Source organism: Lactuca sativa, chromosome 3 (genome assembly GCF_002870075.4).
Source record: "Lactuca sativa cultivar Salinas chromosome 3, Lsat_Salinas_v11, whole genome shotgun sequence".
NCBI classification, from domain to species: domain Eukaryota; kingdom Viridiplantae; phylum Streptophyta; class Magnoliopsida; order Asterales; family Asteraceae; genus Lactuca; species Lactuca sativa.
This window is the reverse complement of record NC_056625.2, coordinates 197,109,647-197,132,650: the sequence shown is the minus strand read 5'-3', so window position 1 is coordinate 197,132,650 and position 23,004 is coordinate 197,109,647.

Genomic DNA, 23,004 nt, shown 5'->3' with positions numbered 1-23,004 from the left:
TATTCGTTATGATTTACTAAAGTTTAGTTGTGACAACCGTCAATCTTCGGTCAAGTCAAGGTCAACAAAAGTCAACAAGTCAATCCGGTCAACTCAATTTGCCGTGAGTACTAGAGTTTACATTACGTAACTTCTAAACAACTCTCTATTCTAATGAGAGATCATAAATCGAAAAGTGCGTTCACCTAAATCTCCTTAACCTGAAACGGTGGTACGTAGAAAGCCAAACCGATACGACAATGTTACATACTCATCGGGAGTATGCAAGATCCCTAATCAAGGCTTAACGGGGTTAAAGGACCTTGCAGTGCGTAGCCGGACACTCAAAAAGGTCACCTGTGAAACCTCTCCCTCATATCTCTAAGTATGTGAAACCTCTCCCACATATCTCTAAGTATGTGAAACCTCTCCCACATATCTCTAAGTATGTGAAATCTCTCTAAGTATGTCAAATCTCTCCCAAATCTCTCTAAGTATGTGAAATCTCTCCCACATATCTCTCTGTATGTGAAATCTCTCCAAGTATGTCAAATCTCTCCCAAATCTCTCTAAGTATGTGAAATCTCTCCCACATATCTCTCTGTATGTGAAATCTCTCCAAGTATGTCAAATCTCTCCCAAATCTCTCTAAGTATGTGAAATCTCTCCCACATATCTCTCTGTATGTGAAATCTCTCCAAGTATGTCAAATCTCTCCCAAATCTCTCTAAGTATGTGAAATCTCTCCAAGTATGTCAAATCTCTCCCCAAATCTCTCTAAGTATGTGAAATCTCTCCCACATATCTCTATGTATGTGAAATCTCTCCAAGTATGTCAAATCTCTCCCAAATCTCTCTAAGTATGTGAAATCTCTCTCACATATCACTTTGTATGTGAAATCTCTCCAAGTATGTCAAATCTCTCCCAAATCTCTCTAAGTATGTGAAATCTCTCTCACATATCTCTTTGTATGCGAAATCTCTCCAAGTATGTCAAATCTCTCCCAAATCTCTCTAAGTATGTGAAATCTCTCTCACATATCTCTTTGTATGTAAAATCTCTCCAAGTATGTCAAATCTCTCCCAAATCTCTCTAAGTATGCGAAATCTCTCTCACATATCTCTTTGTATGTGAAATCTCTCCAAGTATGTCAAATCTCTCCCAAATCTCTCTAAGTATGTGAAATCTCTCTCACGTATCTCTTCGTATGCGAAATCTCTCCAAGTACGTCAAATCTCTCCCAAATCTCTCTGAGAACGAGGAATCTCTCTCAAATCTCTCTCGAAATCTCTCCCAACTTTCTATAATCACTCGGGGCATCCCGACCCTCGAATTTGGCGAAAATAGCCCAAGAACGGAAGTCTACGCGAAAAACGGACTTAAGGAAACGAACCCTCCGAACCGAAAGTACTATTCATGAACCGAACCGAAAGCACTATTCATGAGGGTCTGAACCGAAAAGTACTGTTCATGAGGGTCTGAACCGAAAGTACTGTTCATGAGCTGAACCGAAACCACTGTTCATCCGAACCGAACCCAGCTTGGAAAGAAGGTCCGAACCGAACCCAACTTGGAAGGAAGGTCCGAACCGAAGCTACTGTTCATTACTGTTCACTACAGTACCTTCGGTTCTGGCTTCCCTTCGGACCGAACCACCCGCTTTCGCTTCTCGCCTTCACTTCGGACCGAGCCTCGGACCAGCCTCGCTTCGCTTCTTCCCTCCGGCTCGCGCCCCTCGCCTCCGAAACCTGCACCATTCGACCGAACTTCGGCCTAGGGACCGAGCTTCAGCTTAGGTCCGAAGAAACTCGCTGGAAATTACATTTTTCGCCCGTTTTTGCGTATTTTTGCGTTTTAAACCCATTTTTAATTATTTTAACATGGGATTTTCACCCAAAACTTTATTTTTAATTATAAGACCCCTAAATTAATGATTTAATCACATTTTAAGGATAAAATCTTATTTAAAAAGGAGTTGGTAAAGTACAAAAAGAAGAGTGTTGACCTTACCTTAGTTATGACGCAACCAACCCCATGTCCACTCCATGACAACCCACACTCCTCCCCACCATACCTTGTACCTTTTACCTCCCTCACAAGCCACCCCCATGCCTTTGAGAGCTGGATAATCATCCTCTCTCCTCATTTTCTTTCATTTGTTCTCATTTCACAAGAAGATCAAACTCCTTTCTCTCTCACTTTCTCTCTCTAGAAATCCGAGATTCAAGGGCTGATCTTGAGAGTTTCCTCCCCCTTTGGTAAGCATAATCCATTTCCTTTAAGATTATCTCAATTATTTCCACTCAAATCATGGGTATCTTACACAAACTCCATTATATTTGTGTTAGAGCTTCGAATCTTCAAGCAATTCTTCAAGTGTTCTTGGGTTGAACACTTCTCTTCTTCAACACTTATCTACTGAAATCACACAAGGTGAGTTCATACCCCTACATTTTCATGTTTTCTCAAGTTTTTAGGGGGGGAATACAAGTCAAAACATCAAGAACACATCTAAACTTTTCTAACAGCTTTCATCAGAAAAGTTTCACTCCATTCACGGACTGTTTTGGACATCTTAAATATTTTTGTTTTCAAAACTGTTTTAGGTGTATGTAGTTCCACTTCTTAGCTTTAAAATGACTACTTGCACATCTCCATACGATTTTTCTACAATTTATGGTGTATTTTACAAAACTGCCTATCATTTCAAACATCAATCCGGACCAGTCTGTGATTATGGACTTTTTCACCCAAGTTAGAGGTCATTAAAAATTATAATAAAAATTATGAACAAACTAGACTCATTTTCCAAACTCTCAGAAGTTACAGAACCTGATTTGGACATTTTATGATTTTTCTACAATTTTTCCAATAACAGTTACAGAAAATGTTATTAACAGAAAAACACGATAAATTTCATTTCACCTTGTAACATGTTGAGCAAGGTATACATCGTTATGTGATTATGTGTAGTTGCAATATATGACAAATTTTGTAATCTTACATAGACATACATCAGAAAACAAATGGATTTACACCTTCACAAGAATGACATATATATATATATATATATATATATATATATATATATATATATATATATATACATATATATGTATATACACGATATTACGAGGCTATATCCATTAAAATATAAACATTGATAAATTATGAAAAGTAAGGCCTATGCTCATTTCCCACGAAATCAATCGATAAACTATAATAGGTATAGTTTAGGGTTATTCATATAACAAACACAATATTAAAGGTCTTACACTTACAAAAGAGTTATTGCCGCTATGGACGATTAAGATAATCTATAATAAGTATAGTTAAGCCATTATACCCCCACAAATGAACGCGTTAGTTATAATCGGTATAGTTATGGTAAATACATATTACAAAAAAAGTAATAAACTATAATAAGTATAGTTTATGTTTCATCTACTCTAGGAACTTAATTACAAGAAAGGAATTCACCATCACTTTTGGTAAGCTATTCATATGCATAGTTCAGGTTCACTAATCCCTATCACTCCCCGGTGAACTATGATATGTATAGGTTACACTCACCACCATCACCATCACTTTTGGTAAACTATTCATATGCATAGTTCAGGTTCACTAATCCCTATCACTCCCCGGTGAACTATGATATGTATAGGTTACACTCACCACCATCACCACTTTTGATAAGCTATTCATATTCATAGTTCAGGTTCACTAATCCCTATCACTCCCCGGTGAACTATGATATGTATAGGTTACACTCACCACCATCACCACTTTTGATAAGCTATTCATATTCATAGTTCAGGTTCACTAATCCCTATCACTCCCCGGTGAACTATGATATGTATAGGTTACACTCACCATCACCACTTTTGATAAGCTATTCATATGCATAGTTCAGGTTCACTAATCCCGATCACTTCCCGGTGAACTATGATATGTATAGGTTACACACACCATCATCATCACTTTTGATAAGCTATTCATATGCATAGTTCAGGTTCCCTAATCCCTATTACTCCCCGGTGAACTATGATATGTATAGGTTATAATCACAATAGATTTTCATATGGTTAGACTTCAACTATAATCGTTGAGCGTATATGCTTGAGTCATACAAGAATTTAGTCTGGATTGGCTTGGAATTGGTGGTGCCCACCTCATCTCCTGTTCCTTGTTTGGTTGTGGACCTAGGGCAGACCCATTATATTCGACATTTTATCTAACCTAAATCTTATATAACTTATATAGGCTGGACAATTATAGGGGAAATCTACGGGTAAATCTAGAATACATCAACGCATCACTTAGAATTATTCTGTTTACACTTAACTAAGAAAATATTGGATTTTCTGGAAATCAAACTTCATCGATTTAAAAAAAAAGGGAAAACGGTTTCTACTCCAAACAAAACTCTTATGAACTCACCAACTTAATTGTTGACACTTTTCAAAACTACTTGTATTCTCAGGAAATTAGTGAAACAGGAAAACTTCAGCGCTTTGAGGATGGGACGTTAAACCGTCAACAATTTATTTTTGTCATCATATTGTAATTGATTTTGAAACATGTAAACATATACTTTGATGTAACTTTTTCAATTATATTTATGATGGTTGTATTTACTTTGAGCACTATTATACACGTTGTTGTGATACTGTACATGAAGTCCTCCACCCCTGGACGTTTCCGCCATCCTTGGTTTGGGGGTGTGACAGATTGGTATCAGAGCATTGTTTATAGTGAACTCAGTATATCGAACCACATAAGATATACAAACTATAAATACATTGGGACCGAAAGTCTCTGATTTAATGTTTTCAAAACAACTATACTTTTAGAAACAAATAATTCTTCGGTAAAAGTAGGAGCATGTGCACACACACACTAGGGTCAGTATCACGATGGGATGGGACAAAAGTAGTAATTGTTGAACAATACGAGTAGGCTTGATGATGTATAGTCAGGACTGGGAATGACATAGCCTGATCAACTACGTCTCATCCAGAAATGATTACCATATGCCCAGGAATGGTCGTAGGAGTTGCAACAAGTCTAAAAACTTACCAACACTACCACAATGAAATACCATAGGGGTATTTGGAATTATTATAATTACTTATTTGAAGACCAAATAGATTTTTATCAATAGGTCAATAACTGCCTAGAGGATACAATAAAACTATATGTATCCAGGACGTCATAGGCTTAGAATCTGTGAATCTTTGTTTTACTTCCTGTTCTCGTTGGATTGGGAATTTAGAGTTAGGATCGCTTATTCGAAAGTCTATCCTGTCCCAAATACATGTGACTAGTATACACTAAATAATATATTGAAGTACCTGATAAAGATCACCTTATAATTATCTAATTAGTACGTCTACTTAGTTATTTCTTATATCCCCATTTCTCGCAAAGATATTATGGCTGAATTCCTTCTCCACGACGACCCGTACTACCCTAACCACGGCAATACCGAATGGCTCGGAAAGGAGCCATAGAGTGAGTACCGAATCCCTTTGGATGGTCATCAAGCTGAAGGCTTTGCTGATGGTCCTGACCCCAACCCTGAAGTGGAGAACCTACCCTGATAGCCCTTGTTCCAAATCCTAACCCTCTTCCGGTTATTCAAGGCCCAACGCCTCCTTGGGTAGAGTGCTTGGAAACCTGGAAAGAAGAACACGACCAACCTAGGTTGTTAAGTGGAGACATTCGAATCCTTCAGAATCCGGAGACTACACTATTCAAGGGAACCGTAGCATTGCCCAAAATCTTCCTTACGTTAATGAGATGTAGACCTATTATCCTCGAACCCTATACTACAAACAATATACATATGGTAACTCTAAGAAATTCTTAATATATATCAAGTAACTTTAGAAAGGGATCAGGCGAAACAAATCACTAGTTGCATTTGAGTCACCACCACTAAAATTCATTCACAAGGACTTTGTTGCGAATTACATACAAAATACTTTTAAGACAGAACATGATACAGACAAGTCTTGCTTGATAACTTCTGACTTGTCACTATTATCAAAAACTTATCGTTTGTACGTCTCTACCAACTTATGACAGGACTATGCCGCCAAAGAAAAAGTCCAGACCCTCCGGGAGCACAGCACCGCCCCCTCCGCAGTTTGATCCCATAATGTTTCAAGCTGCCGTAACAGTAGCAGTGGCGGCAGCAATGTCGCAAATGAGTACAAATGGATCAGGCAGCTTCGGATCCGGGAATACTAACTCGAATCAGGGGGACAGCACAGGACGCACTAAGGAGTGTTCTTACAAAGACTTCACAAATGGCAAACCCGATTCTTTCGACGGAAGCGGGGACGTCATCGCGCTGATGCAATGGTTTGAAAGGACCGAAGCAGTCTTTGAAATCTGCGCTTGTCCCGAAGCGAGCAAAGTCAAGTATGCGGCATTCACTTTTACAAGAAAAGCTCTTACTTGGTGGAATAGCCGAGTTAAGTCACTTACACCTGCAGTGGCTAACTCTATAATCTGGGAGGATCTAAAAGCTTTAATGCTAAAAGAGTATTGCCCAAGAGGCGAAGTGCAAAAACTAGATGAGGAACTCTGGAACCTCAAAATGTCGGGAATGAATCTTGAAGCTTATACTGCCCGATTCAATGACCTAGCACTCCTCTGTCCTGCAATGGTCACCCCAGAGGAGAAGAAGATAGAACGATACCTTTGGGGGCTATCATCCCAGATTCATGATAGTGTATTGGCCTCAAGACCAACTACCTTCGACAGCGCCAAGGAGTTGGCACAACAACTCATCGACCATCGAGCCAGCCGTGACACTTCGACAACCACGCCAATTGTCACGATTCATGCTGCCACAACCCTCACCACACCCACTCCCATAAAGCAATATGCTGGAACCCTCCCGAAATGTAACAAGTGTAGCTTCCTTCACACTGGGGCTTGTAGAGAATTGCATTGCATGAACTGCAATAGAAAAGGGCACACTACCCGTTTCTGTAAGGCACCGGTACGACCCATCAACCAGTTCCCTGGCTCTGGAGTAAGCCCAGCCTGTTATAAATGTGGGGAAACAGGCCACTTTAAAAGGAACTGCCCAAGAGCAAGGGATGCCAGTGGTGGTGGAAGGGTACTTGCGATCACCGAAGGAGAGACCACCCCGGAACTGCCTGCAAATATTAGTACGTGTTTCCAACACCGACGTTTAAATTCCAAATTTCTTCATTTAATTATGTCTAACATCGATTTAAGCATGCATAGTAGTAATGCCAAAGATTAAACTGGGAGCATAAACAATAGGAAATTCCAAGGCCGTCATAAGACCATTCTAGGAATTTGCTTCGACTCCGCAGTGGGACTGCATCATAGGGATGTAGGTCAAACTTTCGAGAACATGCTTCTACTTTATAGGTGAGCGGTTAAAATACATCTAGGTTCAATGTTAGCCCTGACTAGGAACTCTAATTCATTAAGAAGAATTACTAAGTTATTTGTTATGATTTCCTCGCTTATACATTCCCCAGTTATATATAACAAATACCTGGTAGATAATAAAATGTGAGAATTCTGACTTAGTTTCTTTTCCTCGTTGGGATGTGAAACTGAAATAGAATCGCACATTTTACTATCCGCCCAGTATTGGTTATATCATAATGTGTATAAGCTAAGTTTTCATGTATGATAACTCGTCTCTTAGTCAGAATCAAAATAATGTAGAGCCGACCTTAGTCACTTACAAACTCCTTGCCTAAATTCGAATTTCGGGACGAAATTCCTTCTAACGGGGGGATGATGTGACAACCGTCAATTTTCGATCAAGTCAAGGTCAACAAAAGTCAACAAGTCAAACCGGTCAACTCAATTTGCCGTGAGTACTAGAGTTTACATTACGTAACTTCTAAACAACTCTCTATTCTAATGAAAGATCATAAATCGAAAAGTGCGTTCACCTAAATCTCCTTAACCTGAAACGGTGGTACGTAGAAAGCCAAACCGATATGACAATGATACATACTCATCGGGAGTATGCAAGATCCCTAATCAAGGCTTAACGGGGTTTAAGGACCTTCCAGTGCGTAGCCGGACACTCAAGAAGGTCACCTGTGAAACCTCTCCCACATATCTCTAAGTATGTGAAACCTCTCCCACATATCTCTAAGTATGTGAAACCTCTCCCACATATCTCTAAGTATGTGAAATCTCTCCAAGTATGTCAAATCTCTCCCAAATCTCTCTAAGTATGTGAAATCTCTCCCACATATCTCTCTGTATGTGAAATCTCTCCAAGTATGTCAAATCTCTCCCAAATCTCTTTAAGTATGTGAAATCTCTCCAAGTATGTCAAATCTCTCCCAAATCTCTCTAAGTATGTGAAATCTCTCCCACATATCTCTCTGTATGTGAAATCTCTCCAAGTATGTCAAATCTCTCCCAAATCTCTCTAAGTATGTGAAATCTCTCCCACATATCTCTCTGTATGTGAAATCTCTCCAAGTATGTCAAATCTCTCCCAAATCTCTCTAAGTATGTGAAATCTCTCCAAGTATGTCAAATCTCTCCTAAATCTCTCTAAGTATGTGAAATCTCTCCCACATATCTCTCTGTATGTGGAATCTCTCCAAGTATGTCAAATCTCTCCCAAATCTCTCTAAGTATGTGAAATCTCTCTCACATATCACTTTGTATGTGAAATCTCTCCAAGTATGTCAAATCTCTCCCAAATCTCTCTAAGTATGTGAAATCTCTCTCACATATCTCTTTGTATGCGAAATCTCTCCAAGTATGTCAAATCTCTCCCAAATCTCTCTAAGTATGTGAAATCTCTCTCACATATCTCTTTGTATGTGAAATCTCTCCAAGTATGTCAAATCTCTCCCAAATCTCTCTAAGTATGCGAAATCTCTCTCACATATCTCTTTGTATGTGAAATCTCTCCAAGTATGTCAAATCTCTCCCAAATCTCTCTAAGTATGTGAAATCTCTCTCACGTATCTCTTTGTATGCGAAATCTCTCCAAGTACGTCAAATCTCTCCCAAATCTCTCTGAGAACGAGGAATCTCTCTCAAATCTCTCTCAAAATCTCTCCCAACTTTCTATAATCACTCGGGACATCCCGACCCTCGAATTTGGCGAAAATAGCCCAAGAACGGAAGTCTACGCGAAAAACGGACTTAAGGAAACGAACCCTCCGAACCGAAAGTACTATTCATGAACCGAATCGAAAGCACTATTCATGAGGGTCTGAACCGAAAGTACTGTTCATGAGGGTCTGAACCGAAAGTACTGTTCATGAGCTGAACCGAAACCACTGTTCATCCGAACCGAACCCAGCTTGGAAAGAAGGTCCGAACCGAACCCAACTTGGAAGGAAGGTCCGAACCGAAGCTACTGTTCATTACTGTTCACTACAGTACCTTCGGTTCTGGCTTCCCTTCGGACCGAACCACCCGCTTTCGCTTCTCGCCTTCACTTCGGACCGAGCCTCGGACCAGCCTCGCTTCGCTTCTTCCCTCCGGCTCGCGCCCCTCGCCTCCGAAACCTGCACCATCCGACCGAACTTCGGCCTAGGGACCGAGCTTCGGCCTAGGTCCGAAGAAACTCGCTGGATATTACATTTTTCGTCCGTTTTTGCGTATTTTTGCGTTTTAAACCCATTTTTAATTATTTTAATATGGGATTTTCACCCAAAACTTTATTTTTAATTATAAGACCCCTAAATTAATGATTTAATCACATTTTAAGGATAAAATCTTATTTAAAAAGGAGTTGGTAAAGTACAAAAAGAAGAGTGTTGACCTTACATTAGTTATGACGCAAGCAACCCCATGTCTACTCCATGACAACCCACACTCCTACCCACCATACCTTGTACCTTTTACCTCCCTCACAAGCCACCCCCATGCCTTTGAGAGCTGGATAATCATCCTCTCTCCTCATTTTCTTTCATTTGTTCTCATTTCACAAGAAGATCAAACTCCTTTCTCTCTCACTTTCTCTCTCTAGAAATCCGAGATTCAAGGGCTGATCTTGAGAGTTTCCTCCACCTTTGGTAAGCATAATCCATTTCCTTTAAGATTATCTCAATTATTTCCACTCAAATCATGGGTATCTTACACAAACTCCATTATATTTGTGTTAGAGCTTCGAATCTTCAAGCAATTCTTCAAGTGTTCTTGGGTTGAACACTTCTCTTCTTCAACACTTATCTACTGAAATCACACAAGGTGAGTTCATACCCCTACATTTTCATGTTTTCTCAAGTTTTTAGGGGGGGAATACAAGTCAAAACATCAAGAACACATCTAAACTTTTCTAACAGCTTTCATCAGAAAAGTTTCACTCCATTCACGGACTGTTTTGGACATCTTAAATATTTTTGTTTTCAAAACTGTTTTAGGTGTATGTAGTTCCACTTCTTAGCTTTAAAATGACTACTTGCACATCTCCATACGATTTTCCTACAATTTATGGTGAATTTTACAAAACTTCCTATCATTTCAAACATCAATCCGGACCAGTCTGTGATTATGGACTTTTTCACCCAAGTTAGAGGTCATTAAAAATTATAATAAAAATTATGAACAAACTAGACTCATTTTCCAAACTCTCAGAAGTTACAGAACCTGATTTGGACATTTTATGATTTTTCTACAATTTTTCCAATAACAGTTACAGAAAATGTTATTAACAGAAAAACACGATAAATTTCATTTCACCTTGTAACATGTTGAGCAAGGTATACATCGTTATGTGATTATGTGTAGTTGCAATATATGATAAAATTTTGTATTCTTACATAGACATACATCAGAAAACAAATGGATTTACACCTTCGCAAGAATGACATATATATATATATATATATATATATATATATATATATATATATATATATATATATATATATATATATATGTATGTATATATATATGTATATACACGATATTACGAGGCTATATCCATTAAAATATAAACATTGATAAATTTTGACAAGTAAGGCCTATGCTCATTTCCCACGAAATCAATCGATAAACGATAATAGGTATAGTTTAGGGTTATTCATATAACAAACACAATATTAAAGGTCTTACACTTACAAAAGAGTTATTGCCGCTATGGACGATTAACATAATCTATAATAAGTATAGTTAAGCCATTATACCCCCACAAATGAACGCGTTAGTTATAATCGGTATAGTTATGGTAAATACATATTACAAACAAAGTAATAAACTATAATAAGTATAGTTTATGTTTCATCTACTCTAGGAACTTAATTACAAGAAAGGAATTCACCATCACTTTTGGTAAGCTATTCATATGCATAGTTCAGGTTCACTAATCCCTATCACTCCCCGGTGAACTATGATATGTATAGGTTACACTCACCACCATCACCATCACTTTTGGTAAGCTATTCATATGCATAGTTCAGGTTCACTAATTCCTATCACTCCCCGGTGAACTATGATATGTATAGGTTACACTCACCACCATCACCACTTTTGATAAGCTATTCATATTCATAGTTCAGGTTCACTAATCCCTATCACTCCCCGGTGAACTATGATATGTATAGGTTACACTCACCACCATCACCACTTTTGATAAGCTATTCATATTCATAGTTCAGGTTCACTAATCCCTATCACTCCCCGGTGAACTATGATATGTATAGGTTACACTCACCATCACCACTTTTGATAAGCTATTCATATGCATAGTTCAAGTTCACTAATCCCTATCACTCCGCGGTGAACTATGATATGTATAGGTTACACACACCATCATCATCAGTTTTGATAAGCTATTCATATGCATAGTTCAGGTTCCCTAATCCCTATTACTCCCCGGTGAACTATGATATGTATAGGTTATAATCACAATAGATTTTCATATGGTTAGACTTCAACTATAATCGTTGAGCGTATATGCTTGAGTCATACAAGAATTTAGTCTGGATTGGCTTGGAATTGGTGGTGCCCGCCTCATCTCCTGTTCCTTGTTTGGTTGTGGACCTAGGGTGGACCCATTATATTCGACGTTTTAGCTAACCTAAATCTTATATAACTTATATAGGTTGGACAATTATAGAGGAAATCTACGGGTAAATCTAGAATACATCAACGCGTCACTTAGAATTATTCTGTTTACACTTAACTAAGAAAATATTGGATTTTCTGGAAATCAAACTTCATCGATTTTAAAAAAAGGGAAAACGGTTTCTACTCCAAACAAAACTCTTATGAACTCACCAACTTAATTGTTGACACTTTTCAAAACTACTTGTATTCTCAGGAAATCAGTGAAACAGGAAAACTTCAGCGCTTTGAGGATGGGACGTTAAACCGTCAACAATTTATTTTTGTCATCATATTGTAATTGATTTTGAAACATGTAAACATATACTTTGATGTAACTTTTTCAATTATATTTATGATGGTTGTATTTACTTTGAGCACTATTATACACGTTGTTGTGATACTGTACATGAAGTCCTCCACCCCTGGACGTTTCCGCCATCCTTGGTTTGGGGGTGTGACATTAGTAAATATGGTTATACTTACAAGTTTAAGTATAGTTTTGGATCATTGGAGAAGTTTCAATGATAGACATAATGAGTAAGAAGAATCAAATAAGGCAGAAAGGTAAAAGTTTCTCTAATTTGAAGAGCTGGGAGAGTACTTGAGTATCTTGTTTTGCGATTATCTTAGTGATTATGAAACCATATCACAATTGATCCTCTAAGGACACCTTAGTTCATTTTGTTTGGCTAAGGAGAGGAATCGTGAATTGTTGAAATGGTTAGATCAAAAGATAAATTATACTTCGTTCCAAAATTAAATCTTAGAGTCATACTCCAAGATTAAGACTTGAGTGACATAATCTTAAGAAAGGTTTAAAACACTTGTTAAATGTAGAGTAAAATGTGTTCTTGCTTTTATACATTTGAAATTGGTAATTTGTGATGTTTTCGATAAAACAAAGACCAACTAAGTCCAATTGTGAGAAGTGTTTAACTAGATAAGAATCTGAACTAACTCTTGAATATTCGTTTTTGTCTAGGAATGGTTCTTGACAAAGAGAATCGTATATGTCAAGAGGTCAGTGGGAGTCTTAAAAGGATCTTAAGATAGATTCAAGAACTAATCAAGAGTTTTGTTAATCGCTAGACCACGACTTGAGGTTTGTAACCTATCGTGTTGACATATTATGTGCCCATTCTAGTTAAAGTTGGTTTTGCATTGGAGTTCTGAGAGTTCTCAACTGGTTGCATCACAACTTGGAAGCAATGGCAGGCCCTTGTGCTACCAGGTGGCAAGAAATTAAGACTGCACAAGTTCAGTCCATATGAATTTGGATTTGTCATTAACCTTGTCGTGTGGTTATGGTTATGTCAAATTCACATGGATAGGAACACATACACCATCAATATCTAAGTGTCATAAGGTTTCTCTCTAATTCATGAAAATGATAGCGAGGAAACTCTTTCGCTAAGTAGATTTAAGTGGATAGCAAGTGTGAAGTTTGCATTCTCATGGCGTTAATGGAGCGTGTGTGGTTAACCGGCACACTAACTAATGAGAATGGAAAAGGTTTAGACTCACATGTGAGCTATTTAAGTAAAGGGTTAGACTCCAGGTGTATGATTTGATAAAGTCTTATCAAGGCAATCTATATCAAAAATCTGACTGATTTCTAGGTACATGTCAAAGCTAGTGGGAGCATAAAGTGTTATGCTAGTTAGATAATAATCATTATGCTAGTGGGAGCATGATGATTATGTTGCAAGTTAGCAATGTTAATTATAGAAAACAAAAGTTGCAACACGCTTTGAAAAAGTTGTTTTACTATAATTAAGGGAGAGAAATTTATACTTCATTCCAATTCTACAAGCTTAGATTGAGATTTTAATCAACTTTAGTCAAGAATATATGTGAATGTTATGTTGGAATGGTTCAACATAAGGAATTTCTATATATGTTGCTTTCTCAAAATTCGATTATGATTACAGCATCCCTCTTCATAGTTTGAATTATGAGAACATGGCAAATAAAAATTTTATAGCATGAATCGTATCGCGTATGCTTCGGATATAGGATTGATTGCATGTGTTATAATATCCATCCATTCTAAATTTTCCTAATGCTTAGGGCGTTAAGAATGGAAAAGGGATTAGAACTGGATATGACTAAGATGATTAAGCAATTGTCAAGAACAAATTGGGGTTTTCCAAAGTTTGGTTACTCATGGACAATTGGAATTATAGAGTAAGGATCGTATTGACATATTTTGGAAAGAGGAAACTCTTGTTCAAAAGTGATGGTCAAGATGGGAATATGGAATTGTTTCCATAGGTGGAAGTTATTCTTTGAATCTGTGTAAGACTAAAGAACATAATGCAAAGAAGGATGTTCAAAGGAATGTACTTTGAATTTGAGACTTCATCTCCATGGAATTGCTTTCCATTGGAATACTTTGTAATGTTTGTTGCCAAGTATTTGTGACTTGTGTGAATATCATTACAAGAGGATCATTGCATAGATTATGGTAAATGACAAGAACTTGGTATTCTTACATTTACAATAAGGATTGGGATTGTGAAATGAGAATCATTGAAGTCATGTTCAATTGATATACATTTCACAAAGAGATGACCATATGTAAACATAGTGTGCATACTTGGAGTATGACATATATATTGTTTAGAGAAACATAGTATGCATGCTTGGAGCATGGCATCACTACTGTTTCAATTCAAGTATTAAGTTGATTAATCGAAACATGAATAATGAGTGATCAATATGGTGCTAAGATAAAAGGTGTTTTATTTACGCTGAAAATGTTGAGGCCATATAGGACTAGTGTTATTTTGTGTTCCACTTTGCATGTTTTGACATCAAGAATAACTAGGTCATTCTCCTGAATGACCAAGTTATTCAAACCATCCACAGTCGGTCACATGTTGGAAGTAGATATGAATCAAGACTGTCATGAATTTGGCTTGTATGATTTGTCTAAAGTGCTTTAGACAATGCAATGGTTGCTACAACATTCATGACTACTCATTAGGGCTGAGTATTGGATTCAACCCACACTCATTTGGATTCACTTCATGGATTTTATCACGAGTGAATTATGAGACGATAATATCTTATATTCTTCAAACCTAGAGACATGAGTTGTTGCCTATGAGTTGGTTATACATTGATTGTACGAAAACACATTGGTAACTCGATGCTATAAAACGTGCCTTTGTGTATGCTTCAACAAGTAGTCAGTACAAGCATATGAGTCGAAGTTTATCCATTCCTTTCACCCTCAAAGGGATAAAAGCAATATCTGTGGGCCCCTCGATGATTTAGTGATGACAAAAGTAAGTACACGGCCGGGCCTGGACTGATTTGATTTGTTCAATTAGTCAGTCGTCATAAATTAGAAATCGGGAAACAACAAATGGACAGAGAGAATGATTATAATCCATGTCTCAATCCAAATGATATCTAGAATGGAGGAATATATGATCACTTATCTAATGGACAAGTCATTGACAGAGGTCAGAGTTCATCGACAAGGTCAGAGATCGACAGAAGCTTTTGAGAGCTACGATTGCTAGTCGGGTTCTGAAGTCATACTTGCAATAATAGTTTTAGACTTATCCAAGTGGGAGACTGTTGGATTAATGTCTAAGTCCATAACTATAATTGGTAAGACTTGACCCGACCCGACATGGTCCATTTGGGTTGCATGGCATCATGCACTTGGACAGACTAAAATGAGAGAAATAACACTTCAGGTTTATTAATATATTATAATTTATAATATATTAATAAGATTATTTAATTAGTATTGATCAATAATTAATTTAGAATTAATTATGTGATCAAAAGAAGACTAATTAAATATATGGGTTGATTGTGTAAATCATCCATACTTATATAGTGGGCTAATGCTCCATGGATTATCAAGTTGGGCTAAAACCCATTGGATGCTCCATGGTGTATTTGAACCCATGGATCCATGGAAATGGATAGCCATGACAATTAGGGTTTACCCTAATTGTAACACACTATATAATGATCTCTTTCTTGGGAAAATCGGCGACAATGATATGCATGGAGGGCAAGCCGATTCTTGAAGTGTTCTAATTTCTCTCTAAGTTATTCCAAGTGCTTATGGTGTTGTGTGAACCATTTCAGGTGTCATACTTCGGGCACTAAGCACTCAAGCTTCATGAAGACAAGCACCTGATGGGTTTTGAGCATTCTAACACTTCCTAAGTGTACATGCAACCCTAATAACCTTGGATCTATGTTTGTCTAATTATCATGCAAAGTTGAATTCCAAGGTTATATTCCTATCTAGCATACATGGGGAACAATTTTAACTTGAATCATAGATAGAATAACTTACCTTGTTGTTGCTTGTGTTCCTTGAAACCTTGTGAGCCTAGCACCCCAAGTGTGATGCCTCAAATGCTTCACACAACACCAAATGCTCTTGGAAAGACTCTTGAGATAACACACACTTCTCAAAATCGGCCAAGCCCTCTTGTTTCTTCTTAGTGTCGATTTTGGTGGAGAATGGGATCCTTATATAGTGTTGACACATCTAGGGTTACACCATGTAAACCCTAATGTGTCATGACTCTTCATTTCCATGACCCATGGGTTTGTAACTCCCATGGAGCATCCATGGAGCATCCTATGGGTAGAACCCAACTTGATAATCCATGGAGCCTCTTAGCCCACTATACAAGATATGGATGAACCCATATATTTAATTAGTTAACCTTTGATCACTTAATTAATTCCAAATTAATTCTTGATCAAACTAATCAAATAATATTATTAATATATTAGAACTTATAATATATTAATAATCTCCAAGTGTTATTTCTCTCATTTAGTCTAACCAATTGCATGGTGCCATGCAACCCAAATGGACCATGCCGGGTCGGGTCAAGTACAAGCCCGAAATAGTTATGGACTTAGACACCTTATCCAACAGTCTCCCACTTGGATAAGTCTAATAACTATATCTCTAGTACTTCAGGAACCGACCGGCAATCGTAGCTCTTCCAAGGTCTCTCGGAACTGAGAAGATGATGGTACGCCATTTAAGATAAGTGATCATATAATCCTCCGTTCTAGATATCAGCCGGACAAATACATGGAACAATGTCTTACTTATTGTCCAGCAGTTGTTTCCCGATTTCCGATTTGTTTGACATAGAACTTAATTGAACACATCAACTTAGTTCTGACCGGGCCCGGTACATGGGTCAAAACAAAATCATCGAGGGGCCCAGATATCAGCTTCTAATCCAAGAAGGAACAGATAAACTTCGACTCATATGTTTGTTCTACCACTCATTGAATTACACACAAAAGTACGTTTTATAACATCGAGTTACCAATGCGGTTTCGTACAGTCAATGCATAACCAACTTGTAAGTAACAAATCATATCTCTAGGTTTGAAGACTTATATGATATTACCGTCTCACGATCACTCGAGATAGAATTCCATGAAGTGATTCCAGTGAGCGTGGGTTGAGTCCAATGCTCAGAACTTATGAGCACTCATGATTGTTGTAGCCTTGTCCAACACCTTAGACCTCTACAACCCATCATGACAGTCTTGATTCATACCTACTTCCGACATATGACCGACTGTGGAGGTTTGAATAATATGTTACACCAAACAAAAATTATTCTGGAAGTCAAAACATGCAAAAGAAATATAGTAAACGATTGACAAGAGATAGCAACACTTTACTCATAAATAAAACACCTTTTATTCATCATCAAATGTCAATTACACTTTACAAATTTCTGGGTTATCTAACTACTAAAACTTATATCATCCTTCAGCCCTATGCTCCGAGCATGCTGGAGATGCTTAACCCTACTCAGTCCCTTCGTGAGGGGATCTGCTGGGTTCTCATCCGATGATACCCTCTTTGCCACGAGGAGTCCTTCTTCGATCCGATGTCTAATGAAATGGTATTTTCTGTCGATGTGTCTGGATCTCCCATGATCCCTTGGTTCCTTGGCTAAGGCAACAGCACTTTCACTATCACAGAAAATTTCCATTGGCTCTTTAATAGCTGGTACAACTCCAAGGTCTCCAATGAAGTTCTTCAGCCATATCGCCTCCTTTGCTGCTTCACTAGCTGCAATATACTCTGATTCACAAGTAGAATCTGCCACTGTCTCTTGCTTGGAACTCTTCCAAGAAATTGCTCCTCCGTTTAGGGTAAAGACCCAGCCCGACTGAGAGCGGAAATTATCCCTATCAGTCTGGAAGCTAGCATCACTATACCCAACAACTCTCAAGTCATCACTCCCACCGAGGGTAAGGACCCAGTCCTTAGTCCTCCGTAGGTACTTGAGGATATTCTTTACCGCAGTCCAGTGTGCCTTGCCAGGGTTCGCCTGATACCTGCTAACCATGCTCAAGGCAAAAGCTACATCGGGTCGAGTACACGTCATAGCATACATGATCGATCCTACAGCCGAAGCGTAAGGTGTTCGACTCATTTCTGCTATCTCAGCCTCATTGCTAGGGCTTTGTGTCTTACTCAACCTGGTGTTACTCTGGATGGGTAACTCTCCTTTCTTGGAATCCTGCATGCTGAATCGCTTCAGCACTCTATCCAAGTAGGTACTCTGACTAAGTCCAATTAGTCTTTTACTCCGATCTCTCAAAATCCTTATCCCTAGAATATAGGCAGCTTCACCAAGGTCCTTCATAGCGAAACACTTCCCAAGCCAGGACTTTACTTCCTGCAGGGTTGGAATGTCGTTTCCTATGAGTAGTATGTCATCCACATACAATACCAAGAAGCTAACTATACTCCCACTAGCCTTGACATACACACAAGATTCATCTTCACTCCTAGAAAAGCCAAATTCCTTGACCTTTTCATCAAAGCAAAGATTCCATCTGCGAGGTGCTTGCTTTAATCCATAAATGGATTTCTCAAGCTTACACACTCTATTAGGGTACTCGTTGCTGACAAAACCCTCTGGCTGACTCATGTAAACATCTTCAGCCAGCTTCCCATTAAGGAAAGCGGTTTTGACATCCATCTGCCATATTTCATAATCATGAAACGCAGCTATGGCTAACAGAACCCGAATAGACTTAATCTTGGCTACCGGAGAAAAGGTCTCATCATAGTCCACTCCAGGAATTTGAGAGAAGCCCTTTGCAACCAGTCTAGCCTTATAAGTGTGTACTTTACCATCCATGTCGGTCTTCTTCTTGAAGACCCATTTGCACCCTACTGTCTCACGACCTGGTACATTCTCAACCAAGTTCCAAACTTGATTGTCATACATGGATTGTATCTCGCTATCCATAGCCTCTTTCCATTTAGCAGACTCGGGGCCTGCCATGGCTTCCTCGTAGCTGTTAGGGTCATCTTGACTTACTAGTGTCTCATCACTAATAAGTGTCTCACCTTCTGCAGTAATATGGAATCCATAGTAATGCTCAGGTGCACTCCTAACTCTCGTGGAACGTCTCAGAGGTACAGATTTGTCAATTTGCTCAACAGGAGTTTCCTCCTCAAGTTGAGGGCTAGAGTTTGAAGTTCCTTCACCGCTTGACTCTTGAATTTCTTCAAGATCAACTTGCCTCCCACTGTCTCCTTGGCTTATAAACTCTCTTTCTCGAAAGACTCCTCTTCTTGCTACAAAGACCACATTGTCACTAGGTCTGTAGAAGAGGTAACCAAAGGAATGCTGTGGGTAGCCGATGAAAATACACCTCTCGCTTCGAGGTTCGAGCTTATCATGAGTCTCGCGTCTCACGAAAGCCTCGCAGCCCCAAATCTTGATGTGGTCTAGTTTAGGTACTTTACCAGTCCACATCTCGTGAGGAGTTTTGGCAACTTTCTTTGTAGGGACTAGATTGAGGATATGGGCGGCAGTCTCTAAGGCATACCCCCAGAATGAGATTGGTAGCGTAGCTCGACTCATCATGGAACGAACCATATCTAACAAGGTTCGATTACGCCTCTCAGCCACACCATTCAACTGTGGTGTCCTGGGAGGTGTCAATTGTGAGACTATCCCACATTCCCTTAGATAGTCGAGGAACTCTGAACTAAGATACTCACCACCACGATCGGATCGAAGCATCTTAATGTTCCTGCCCAATTGATTCTCGACTTCCTGTTTAAATTCCTTAAACCTCTCGAAAGTCTCTGACTTATGCTTGATCAAGTAGACATATCCATATCTACTATAATCATCAGTAAAAGTCAAATAATAACGATTAGCATCCCTTGTGGCATGTTTGAATGGTCCACACACATCCGTGTGTATAAGGTCCAACAAACCTTCACCCCTCTCACATGAACCTGTGAAGGGTGACTTTGTCATTTTTCCAAGTAAGCATGATTCGCAACTATCATCTGACTTTAGGTCAAACGACTCCAAGACTCCATCCTTTTGGAGTTGGCCTATGCGTTTCTTGCTTATATGTCCAAGACGACAATGCCATAATGATGCTTTATCCAAGTTATTATTAGTAGAATCAATACACAAAACATTATTTCCCAAGTTATCTACAACAGATACAGCTTCATACACACCATCACAAGGTAATGCTTTAAAATAAAAGACATTATTATAGAACACATCTATAGAACCAACTTCATTATTAAATGAAAAGGTAAACCCTTGTTTGTACAAAGCATGAAAGGAAATAATATTTCTTGCCATTCCTGGCGAATAACAACACTTATTCAAATCTAAACTAAACCCACTACTTAGCGATAAAGTATAAACTCCAATCTTGGTAACAGGTATAGCTTTCCTATTCCCCATGATCAAGTTTATCCTTCCTTGCTCCACATCCTCACTTCTTCTTAGTCCCTGCAAGTCACAACAAATGTGAATACCACAACCGGTATCAAGGACCCAAGAATTAGAATGGGGTGAGTTATTAGAAATGATAGTGTAAATACCGGCATGGTTGGGTTTAACTTTCCCATCCTTCACATCTTGCTGGTATTTTGGGCAGTTCCGCTTCCAATGAGCTTTTTCATGGCAATAGAAGCATTCAGCCTCTTTTGGGTCAGAAGAAGGAGTAACGAAACCTCTCTTGGTTCCACTTGAAGAAGAGCCATCAAGGGTCCGAACCTTGGTACCCTTAGAAGAGCTCTTTCTCTCCCTCCCTCGACTTTTCCCGATTGCCAAAACCGGAGTAGAGTTTTGAGTAGGAGTGATAGCAACCGACTTCCCCTTAAGACCTGTTTCTGCGGTCTTGAGAAGTCCCTGAAGTTTGCTGAGAGTGACTTCTTCCTTGTTCATGTGATATGTCATGCGGAATTGATCATAGCACGATGGTAAGGAATGCAAAATAATATCTATTGCAAGATCCTCCGGGAAGTTCACATTAAGCTTCAGCAAACGATCCACATACCTTTGCATTTTCTGCATGTGGCTCGTGACGGATTCCCCGTCCTTCATCATGGTTGTTATCATGGAGCAGATGATTTCATACCTCTCTTGTCTTGCACTTTGATGGTATCTTTCCATCAAATCTTGGTGCATGTCATAAGGGTAGAAATCCTCATAAGACTTTTGGAGTTCCGCTGTCATCGTGGCCGTCATGATGCAAGCCACTTTCGTAGCATCCCTTTCATGTGCCCGAAATTCAGCGATCTCCTGAGGAGTTGCAGTGGACTCATTGATCTCCTTAAGCTCCTTGTCAAGGACATATTCTTTGTCCTCGTAGCGGGTAATCATCCTGATGTTTCTGATCCACTCATTGAAGTTGGATCCATCAAAGGTGACTTTCCCACACAAGTTCATAAGGGAAAAGGAGCCATTAGGATTAGAGCCAGAAGCATTGTTGAAAGACATCTGAAGGGAAGAGGACAAGATTAGTTTAGATATGAGAGAGTCCTTAATAAAACACCCAAATGTAATATTAAGGCTAGGATCCAATCACAATATAATATAACTTAGAAGAGGTATGCCGTAATCTAAGCTATATCATATTTGAAAGGTAGGTGAATGACGATTCACCAATTTCCACCACGAAAACCGCAATATTTTACTATTAGGTTTTTGAATGGTTCTTAGAAATTCCTAGATTCTTTGAGATTCAATGAACTTTTCAAAGGCATGTTTCAATCTCGAGTGTGCCCTCCAGGTTTTGTGACTGGGATGCCGAGGATCACAAAACGAGGTGTGAAGTAACCATGCAAATCACGTGGTACCCTTAAAGTTTATCACTCAATCGATGTGCCGGTTAACCACACACGCTCCACCGATACTATAATAAACCCTAAGTCACCCTTTACCTACCTTGTTAAGTCCAAGTTAGTGTGCCGGTTAACCACACACGCTCCACCAACGACTTAATCAAAGTGTAAAGTGTAATTTCATGGAATAGCACCTTATTCACATTTTTCCTAAAGTAACTAAGATTGGGAATTTAATAAAACATTTAGTTACTTTATAATATTCATCATACTTTGAATGAGAATTAATAAGTCCTTGTCTTACCCGTTCGGCTAACGACCCTCCACCGATCAAGCAAGCGGTGGGTGAGAGTGGACACCCATTAAGTCACCATTTTATAGGCAACAACCTTATACCCACCTTATAGACCGGCTTCGTGAATGAGGCGTACTAGCGGTAAGACGACTTTGTTCTTATACATATATATATAATTATTAAATCATAATAATATAAGTATAAGGGTTGAATTTTAACTTTTAAAATTCTAGGGGTTGGAACTAAAGTTTTAACTTAACTTTACTTGTTCCAAAACTTGAGGGCAAGTTTTGTAATCTTTCAAAACTTTTCATTTCTTGTAACTTATGAGTTTAATAGAGTAATAAAATGAGGACTTTTCATTTTTCTAACTCTTGTGTTCTTTTAATGGTTTTTTTTAATCCAAGAGACTTTTGGTTTTCCATAACTTGAGGACAAGTTATGGACTCCATTAAAACACATTATGATCATGAATTAATCTACCACATAGGTTAC